The sequence below is a fragment of the Phragmites australis genome, chromosome 2 (assembly GCF_958298935.1).
Source record: "Phragmites australis chromosome 2, lpPhrAust1.1, whole genome shotgun sequence".
NCBI classification, from domain to species: domain Eukaryota; kingdom Viridiplantae; phylum Streptophyta; class Magnoliopsida; order Poales; family Poaceae; genus Phragmites; species Phragmites australis.
In genome coordinates this window covers 21,985,695-21,996,312 of record NC_084922.1, presented here as the reverse complement: position 1 = coordinate 21,996,312, position 10,618 = coordinate 21,985,695, and positions in this window count along the sequence as shown.

Below are 10,618 nucleotides of genomic sequence, written 5' to 3'. Positions count from 1 at the left end.
TGGCCGGTCCATGAGTCCGTGGTGGACCAAAATTCAAATAATGAAGAGGTTTTAATCCTGGTCGTAGAAGGGAGATCGACGGCCGAGGTTGTTCTGGGTTCGGTACAGTGGCGCGAACAGCGGCGGGGTAGCCGGAGGGTGACCGGAGTTGGCCGGATCGGGGTTCCGGCGGCCGGGCTGCTCCGACGAGCGGCGGAAGGGAGTGAGGGGAGCCCGACGAACTCACCTCGAGCTAAAGGGTGGTCGGAGGGGCGTCGGGGTGACCGAGAGACGAAGAGGGCGGCGGCGGCGGCGGGTGCGGTGGCGGGGATGGCTCTCCGACGGCTAAATGGCGATGACGACCCACGGGATCGGCTCCGGAGGTACCTGCGGGTCCAAATTAGCGGTTAGCTCGGTTGGAGACAGTGCGCACGCGAAGAACGATGGCGGTGGCGCATCTCACCGGAGCCGAAGAAGAAAAGGGCGGCGACGGCGTTCCAAGCGGAAAAACGAGGCGTGAGCGAGCGTGTGGTGTGCGGAACTTAATCGGGATGGTTGAGGGTGGCTTAAATAGGGGAGATGGTGGCCGAAGTGGCCAGAATTTGAAGGGGAAAGGGGCGGCGGCCATGGCCTTAATGGCCGACGGTTTCTACACTGAGTTGAGCACCAAAACGGTTTTAAATGGAGGGGAAAGGAAGGGGGAGGGGCACGTGCACGCGGCGGAGGTGATTCGGGGTGGGGAGATGAACGGGGAGGCTGTAAATGAAAACGGCGGTGGCGGCGTTTAAGCAGGAAGGCGGGCGGACGGAGGAAGAAGAAGGAGAGCCGTCGGCTTCGAGGCTTGGAGCGCGGCTTTGGCTCCGGGCTCGGTGGGTCCCACACGGCAGCGAGAGGGGGGCGTCGGCTCAGAACTCCAGCAGGCCGGCTCGGCCTGTGGGCCGGCACGGGGAAAGGGAGGTCGGCGGCCCGAGCGGGAGGGAAAGAAAAGGGGAGGAGGGGTCTGGGCCGAGGGGAGAAGGAGATTTCGGCCCAAGAGCATTTTCTTAATTTCCAAAACGTTTTCCATTAGAATTTTTATCAAATTTCAAAAGAGGTTTTAAAGCGGCGCATCCTAGCGAAATTTTGCAAACTTTGTCCACCCAATAAAACCTTATTGCATCTATAACGGCATGAATGCAACCAAACAATTCTCTTAGGCCAGGTTAATTTTAGAAATTAATTTCCTATTTAACTAAGTTGCAACACTTGATTTAAATTTCTAGCAATATTTTAAATTATTGCAAAAGTTTGAAATTTTGGGTGTTACAAAAATCAAGTAAACTTCAGAAAAGTAAATATTAAAGTAACAAGCTTATGCATAATTGAAAAACATTACTTCCAACATAGGCATATATGTCATGCTTCACATACGAAGAATATAAACAACTGCAAGAGAGAAGACCTGGCCCACTTCCTTTATCTCTTAATCTAAGGAAAATCATCCAATCTTCAAAAGGCAAAAAGTAACTAACACATTCATGTTTCATTTAATAAACTATTAGTAAGTGCGACAATTAAAATATAGAGGTAACCAAATAACAAGTTAATGTATAGCCATCCGCTATATTCATTTGCCTTTACCGATGATGAAGATGGGAACTAGCTGCGTCTCGAAGCAGCACCACCTGAACAAGTGCATAAATTAGCACTAAATCACCGCAACAACCAAAAGCAGAAGGAGACTTGCTCCTATCACTACTACAAAAATTATTTTCAGAGGTGGGTTGTAACCCATTTGCACAGGATAGCCACTCACCTCTGGTCGAAGGCCTGTGGAAATAGATGATTTCCACAGGTGCAAAAGAGACCGCCTGTGGAAACTTATTACCATAGGCAGTTCACTTAAGGAACCGCCTGTGATAATATGTTTCCACAGGTGCTTCCTTAGCTGGACTACCTCTGGTAATTATATTTCCACAGGCTGTTCCTTAAGAGGACCGCTCTAGTAATCAATTTCCAAAATTGATATTTTATTGCCAAAAAAAGAAAAAAAATTGCACCCAAGGAACCCCCGTGTCGTCACAAGTCACTAATGAATGAAAAATTTTTCAACTATAAAATTGTAGATCTCGTCGAGGGCTATAATTTTCATATAAAGTTTGTCCTTATCGTACTTCGTATGAAAAAGTTATGAATTTTTGCAACCCATTACCAGAGGTGAATCACCTCTAGAAATCATCTCCATTACCAAAGACAATTCAGATAAGGAACCACCTCTAGAAATAACCTTTTACACAGGCGATTCACATAAGGAACAACCTATGATAATCGTCCCATTTACACAGGTGATGGTCGTAAGCAGCCGCCTGTGAAAATTTGTTTCCACAGGCGGCCCGAAATTACATGGGCCTGCTCAGGCGGTTTGTCATTTGAGCCGCTTGTGAAAAGGCACCCTAGGTGTCTAAAAAATAGTTTTTGTAGTAGTGTATACCCGAAAGTCCTGCAAACACGACAACCAAGATCTACGGAATGACTTCTACCATTTAGCTTGCATGATGCTAAGTGAAACTTCCTCTAACAAGGTCAAAGATCGAAGAACAAAAACACCACGTGAACTAACTTTCGACATACGACAACATCTTTTTATTAATTACTCCTAAAGCACCCATCTAAAACGAACAAGGCTAAAACCATCGAAAAAATAACAACTAGACCTACAACTTTTATTTTAGCTTATGGTCACATTGGACACCGAATAAACCACAAATTCCAATTTAAGTCGCTGCTCACAACATATCGACTAGCACACAATCCCAACCATGGAAAACGATCGATCCCCACTAACCACAAACATCTAAGGACTATGAAGAGGTCACCTTGGGAACGGAATTGAAAATGAATGAAGAAAAATGGTGAACTTGCGGAGGACCTCCTTGTTCTCCCTTCTTCTTTCTTCTTACTCTTTCCTCTCCCTCCTCCTTTATTCTTTCTTCCTTTCCTTTCTTCCTTCTTTTTTTCTCCTTCTTTCCTGGACAACCGACCCTCCCTACTACCACCTCTTCATGCCCCTTGTCCCCCATTACTCTCCTACGCCCACCAGTCGGCGACGCTCCAACCGGCGACCGGTAGACAAGTAGCGCGATGGGAGGTCGGCGATGCAGCAGGAGGCCGAGGTGGCAACAGCGACAACGGAAGGAGGTGGCAGCGACCGGAGGAGGTGTTGGAGACTGGAGGCAGCGACCGGAGGCGGTGTTGGAGACTGGAGGTAGCGACCGGAGGCGGCGTTGGAGACTGGAGGCAGCGACTGGAGGCAGTAGCTGGAGGTGGCGACGTTGGCCAAACAGCGACTAGGGTAGAGTGATGCGGGCGGGGGGAGGTCGGGTAAAGTGTTGGTGGGAGCGAATGGGAGCCGATCCAACCGAGCCTTATCCATTTTTTTGTTTTTTTAACCAACGGTCTAGATTCATTGGGCTCGCCATGAACTCATCGAGTGCCCAAACAACATGTCGGATAACAAAATAGAATCGTCTCAATGAGATCTATGTATCCAAAGCCTCCGATCGTCCATCCAAGAAACATGAAAGGATTGGTGACGTCCTAAGAGAGGGGCGAATTAGCACACTTAAAAACCTAAATGGCTCCAAAAGCTTTACAAGATAAACCTATACCAATTTCTATCTAAATGTGCTCTAAATTTATCTAGTATGTCTACTCTATGTCTTAAAAGGGATTGCAACCTATTGATTAATGTAAATCAAGTATGTAAATGCAGAAACGTAAATAGGGTAGAGAGAGAAAACTCGGCACAGGGGATTTTTATCCTACGGTATCAATGGTATAAACGTCACCCCTAGTTCATATTGGAGCTTTACCAAGGATATGCTCATGGTCGCCGAAACTATTCCGGTCATGGCTCTTAAGCCACAAAGCCACAAAGGCAAGGCTCACACCAAGCCTCTCTTCCGGTTACTTGTTACCATCTTCACTTTAGAGCTTGAGGCACCAAGATAAGGGTCTCCGCGTCCCTGTACAAGCTTCTTGCCGTCGCTACGCACCAAGTCAGAGGGTCAACTTGCTTGAGCCACCAATGGCCCAAGGTGTTGGCAAGTCACCAAAACTCCAAAGTGCTAGCATACCACTTGGTATAATATAGGATCACTCATTGATCCCTTCTCTAGGCAACAAAACCTAGCACTAACTCTCTCTAGGCCTATAAGCACTAATCACTCACTAATCTTGTACTTAATTACCTTGGATGATCACTTTAAGCACTATGGTGGCTTAGATGTCTTCATAAGTGTCTATGAGCTTTCTCTAGACTCTAACACACTGCCACATCTTCAAATGACTGAGTGGAGGGGTATTTATAGCCTCAACCATACAGACTAGCCGTTGCCATAATGGCTCAACTGTATACGCTGGATGATTCGGTGTAAACAACATGGTAATCACTGGATCATCTGGCATGTACATCCTTCAAAAACTAGCTGTTGGATCCCTACTCAAACCTTCTGTGAACACCAGATGTTTTGACGTGTTCACCTGCTCCATCGTCGGATCATCCTGAAGGTGATATGCCCTAGAGGCAATCATAGAGATGATTGTATCACACATCTATGTTCATGTACTACAGAATAATGTGTTATTCCAAGAATGACTATTATTTACATTGATTGGCAAGTATGTGACTTGTTCATGAAACTCTTTGTTTATATCATGATGTTATTCTTAGTCGAACCCTGGTCGCATATCATTGTGATGATACATAAGACCAGCACATGTATTGATTAATGATCATGTTTTATGGATCATAGGTATAGAGATACCAGGTCAATAATATGGACATTTATGTTAGAGAATATGATGTTGGATAGCCCTACCTTGAGATACTGCCGAGATTGTCATTTATGATGTGCCATCAGTTGTTATCTCAAATGGTGTACCTGTAGGTCTTTAGACCTAAGATCGTCATTGATTCCCAGAATGTGTAGTGGCATACTTTGAGGTTGCCAAATGCTATCCCGTAACTGAGTAGTCATAAAGGTAGTTTTTGGGTTTATCATGAAACATGTCATGGGGTATGAGCGATCAAGATGGAATTTGCCCCTCTTGATAACAGGAGATATATCTCTGGGCCCCTCGAGATAGTTGGATTGAGAAAGTGCATGGCCATGCTAATATGATTAAAGAGTTAATCATGATGAATCGACTACTTGATCGAGTGAATGGTCGAGCTATCACAAGGGTGGCACGTATCTCGCCTTGAGCTTGACTGATATCGTAAGGCGAAGGGATCGGTGCATGTGTATATCAAGGTTCAACGATATGATCTTTTATGTATACTCGGGAGTCAACATGTCCTGCTAGAGACCACTATTGATTTTCATCTAGAAAGGGTTTCCGAGTCGTAGCCGTTTGTACATGAACCTAACGGGTCACACACTTAATGAGTTGGAACAAAACATGCGAATTGGATTCGTATATGGGTTTTGATTGGATTGAAATCTATGAGAAGTTAGAGTTCTAAAGGGCTTCCAACGTGGGAGCCCATTAGCGAGCTCTATATAAGGAGAGGTGTGGGTAGGGCGTGCCAAGGTTGAGCCACTCCGAAACCCTAGCCGCAGCCTTCCATACGATCTCTGAAAACCCTAACCGTGTGTGCAGTGCTAGCACATCGGCGCTCGGTGTTTCTGCCCAGTACGTGTGGATACCGTAGAGGAGCTACTGCTATTGCAGCGTGATCTTCTCGGTGAGTCGAATGGGAGTTGGTCGAGGAGCATGATGACCTGCTTGGAGTTGGTCGAGGAGCATGACCACCTGCTCGAAGTTAGTTAAGGAGCACGAAGTTGGTCGAGGAGCACGACCACCTGCTCGGGGTTGGTCGAGGAGCATGACCACCTGCTCGAGGTTGGTCGAGGAGCACGACCACCTGCTCATAGTTGGTTGAGGAGGGTGACCACCTGCAAGAGGCTGGTCGCAGATCTAGTCGAGACGCTGCTTGAGGAGTTTTACGCGCACGATGTTGGATCGGTCTACTCCAACTCTTCTTCCGCTGCATTGGGCGTCAAGTGGTAACGATCTATGATCTTCTACTAGTATGATTTCCTGGGTGAATGTCACACCTGATTTTAACAGACAAAACCAAGTGCGGCTTATGTGTGCCCAGGAAGTTTAACACACATAAGGACGTCATAGGTGAAGTAGCAAAAGCAATACTTTTATTAAATAAACATTCACTTCTTACAGAACAAAGACTTCACCTAAACAACCTCAAAAATTAAACTAAACGACAGCATCTAAACGACGGTAGCGGGACAAAAACATTGGCGACCAAGGACTCCACAGGCACCGACTGGAAGACACGCTCCTTAGAACACCAGGTCATCATCTTGGAAATCTTCAAAATCTTTCACTGAGCAGCATATATTTTTGTAGGAGAAAGCAAGGGTGAGCACATAGAGTACTCAACAAGTGTGGGAAAGTAATGACATGCAGGCTTATATCAAGAATAGGCTAACACATGGTAAATTTGCGTAAATGCGAGTAATGAAAACACATTTGGACTCAAAACATTAAGCAGTCATTAAATGAATGTAACCCAAACAGTTCAACATCTAGCATACTAGTCTCCCCACCTTGCACACCATAACCGTCTAGTACTCCCTGTACTTTATCCAAAACCATCTAGTACTCCCTGTACCAAAACCATAACCATCTAGTACTCCCTGTACCAAAACCATAACCATCTAGTATTCCCTGTACCAGAACCATAACCATCTCCCTCTAATCATGTGAGGATCCAAATCTCTCATATCCGTGAGAACGGCTGTTATAACAGTTTTACACTCTGGAGAGGTTGCCCAGCTTTCCCCATGAGTCAGTGAATTCCATGTTGCCGTGTTTGCAAGACACTTAACACACAGCAGTGGTGTGCCACCAAGAATCACTGTATGACACTTTCCACTAACCAGAGACTAATCCAGTATGTGTCTGCCCTATAGGTTTCACCGCCAGGCTTTACACAAGCTAAGCTCCTACCCAGAAGCCCCCTTTTGTGCTGACCCAACACACACTGGATAGATTCTAATCAGTATGTCACGCCTTACCCATATCAGTCTCGTGGTTGGTACCTTACTTCTTGGGTTGTCGCTCCACGAAACAGTCCTTACTTAGGTTACTTGAGCAAACACTAAACCAACATCATAACCATGATAACCATCCAAACCACTTTGCTCAAGACCTAAGATTCCATGTTGCTAGACCATTAACAAATTAACGACCATTGTTGTATTTGTTCATCCCAAAAGCATGGCTAAGAAATCTACCCATAAAAGACACCTAACCATAAACCATCTAGGTTCCAAGGGATGATAAGGGAAAATCTAGGGAAAACCGTAACATAGGTGACTACCCATCATATTGACAGACATTCCATGCAGTTTATTAAAATCAAAACTTTTAAAAACATAGGTTCAATATGATCAAGGACACTTGACTTCTCCTTGCTGCTGCTCAATGTATTCTTGCTCTTGGTCTTGATGTTCCTCAAATTGATCCGAGGCGTTGTCGGCTAATCGCACAATAACCAGCAAATAAACAAACAAGAGACACTAAGAACAGAGCACGAAACAAAAGAACAAGGAGATAAAATCTATTTAGAAAGAAAGAGCATTGAAAAACAAATCTATCGGCACAAGAATCGCCTAAAACGAAGCTACAACGAAAAAGTTAGGGCTAAAACAAATCTAGGGTTTTTATTCTGAAAAAGAAAAGGGCTTATTTTGAATAAAATAGAAAGTTTAGAGACCTTTTTGTAAAAATAGGGGACCTAATTGTAATTATGGAAAAGTATAGGGACTTAACTGTAAAAAGACAAGGGTCTTTTGTTATTACAGAAAAGTCTAGGGGTCTTTTTGCAAAATTACCAATTTTCCAGGAATTATTAGATTTCTTTTTGTACTGGAAAAGCTTGAAATATTGACTGGGCTGCTTTGGCTGGCGTGGCACGGTGACAGGGATGACACATCAGCAGAGAGGCTAGGTGGCAGCTGAGGTGGCTAGATGACGTGGCGTGGTTGCTGACCCGTTTAAGAGAACACACGTGGCGCTACGCTATTGGTTGCCAAAGAGGTACGCTCGGATCTAATCTCGGCTGCACAAAACAGATCCGGCGGCTTAGAGGGGTTCGGCCATCGGAGAAGGAGGTCACGGCGGCGCCGAGGGGGTTCGCGGAGGCGCACGGCCGGGAATCTCGCCAGAATCGGCTCCAGCTCGCTGGCGGCAATGACGAGCGGTGAAACAGAACCAGGAGAGCGTGGGGAATCCGTTTTGAAGCTTACCGCGGGCTTGGCAGCACGGGAAGGCAGTCGGCGATGGAACGGATGGCAGAGGACCTCAGGATCTTGTCGGGAAGGGGTCTCCGGCGGCGCTGGGGCCAAGGCGACGGCGGGGAGAGCTTCGGTGGTCGGCCGCGGCTCTGCTAGGCTACTCGGCTGAAGCTCAACGGCGCTAATGCTGCTCAGCAGCGTTCTCAACCGAAGGGCGGTGACAATGGCGGCGATGGGGCTCAAGATCGGCGAATTCGGCTCGGGACTCGGCGGATTTAGGATGAGATGAGTTCGGGAGAGGGGTTCTGCTTATATAGGCGGGGTCTCGCGCAGAAAAAGGGGAAGATGGCGGGCTCGTATTCCTCTTGAACTCGGTTGACGGCGCTTCGGCAGACTCCGTGTCGGAGACGACGGCGATGGCGAAGGCGGCTTTGGCGTAGGCGTCTTCGGCGAGGCGGGCTGGCGGGCGCACGCGGGAATGGTTCGAGGTGGTCGGGCGCGGCCCAGGCGGGAGGGAGGTAGGGCTGAGCAGGCCGACTGGGGTGCGCTGGGCTAGGTCGAAAGGAAGGTTTGGGCCGGGGGGAAGAAAAGGGCAGCCCTAGAGATGGTTTATTCTTTTCTCTTTTTTTCTAAATTCAATTTCAAATTCAAATTCAAAGCAAATCTACTTCAAATAAAATCCATCAAAACCCAAATAAAATCCTATTTTCCTAATTCAGCATGAATGCAGAATAATCAATTATATCCTATGTCAAATATAATTTTCTTTTACATAAAATAGGATTTTACTCTTTTTAATTATTTGAACTCATATTAAATTCTAGTAAATTTTAAGAAATTTCTAAAGGTGGAAAAATTAGGGTGTTACAGTGAATACGGTAGAAATTTTTTGTTTTAGGCTAGCATAGCCTGCCTATTCCCCTACACATCCAGCGTGTACACTTGAGCTAGACCGAGTCACTTCTTCTCTATACAAAATACTCCAGCGTGTTGATCTTTAGGGTGCCGGATCATCTGACAAGTTGATCTTACTCCAGCGTGCTGACTTTCAGAGTGTTAGACCATCCGGCGTGTTGATCTTCACCATTCAACACTTGTTACCTTCTCTACAAGAAATACTCTAGCGTATTCAACTTCATATCACCAAACCTTCTGACGTGTTCTTCGATTTTCTTCCCTCTGATAGAAATATTGTACCATTGCCAACTTCAAGCGTTGGACCATCCGGCGTGTACAAGTGTCATGAGCTGAAAAGCTCTAGTGTGTACAACACCTGTATCGCCAGACGATTTGATGTGCATATTTTTCCTGGGACTTCTCTAATTCGACAAATCTTTATCCTGGCTTCGATGGCTTCTTCATGTATCACATCCATGAGACCTACTAAAGCATATACTTGATAAACATGTTAATCCCATTGACTATGTTGTCATTAATCACCAAAATCATATAAATGTCTGTCGGAGGGTGAACTCCTCTAGCAGGGATCCGGAGGGACCCCCTTTGAGATTCGGCCAGGGGGATGATTCTGAATCCGTTTTGCGGGTGAAATAAATGGGTGTAAATGCGATGCAGGTGGAATGGAAGGATCGGATGCAGAAATCAGTAAATGCTCAGGAGGTTTTTAGATAGGTTTGGGCCGCACTGAGCGTAACACCATACTCCTGTATGTATGCTATAAATGCTCTGAGAATATCTCTCAAAGGTTCTGCTGGGTTACAAGAATATTTGTCTAGTCTAGAGCTTCGTGCTCCATGTCCTTCGGTGATCTGAGCTTCTATGCTTGTACTGAACCTCTGCCTTGCCTCACTTCAACTAACTTGTCTTCTCCGGGGAGCCCGCCCCGCCTTTACAGTCGCTGGGACAGTAGCGTGCCCAGAAAGGGATGGTGCGAGCTCCAAGGCACCATAAATGGAAAGCAACCATCATGGGCTGCTGCGCGAGGTGACGGGGAGGGCTGAAAATGCGCCCCCGTCCGGTCTTGTAGGTCATCATGCCGTTCTTCAACGGGCGCCGCGGGGAGGGCCCACCAGGCAGCCACCGAGCAGCCCGGTGTGCCCGCCCGGTCAGAGCAGACCTGATGCAGCAGGGCGGCAGGCGGGGTGCCTTGGGCTTCGCGATGTTATCCCGAGGCGCGCCGGATGTCCCGTGATGGGACCCGTGCATTAAATGTCCCCATGCCTCCCTGCCAGGCCGTGGAAAGGACTAATAGAAAGCGTGGGGGGAGCAGTTAGAGGTGACAGGCCACGCGCCCTCTTAAATGCAGCATCAGGCCTTTCACTGGTCGACACCTCACCACTGGACCTCTGTGGGGGCCACCGGCGAAGGACTTC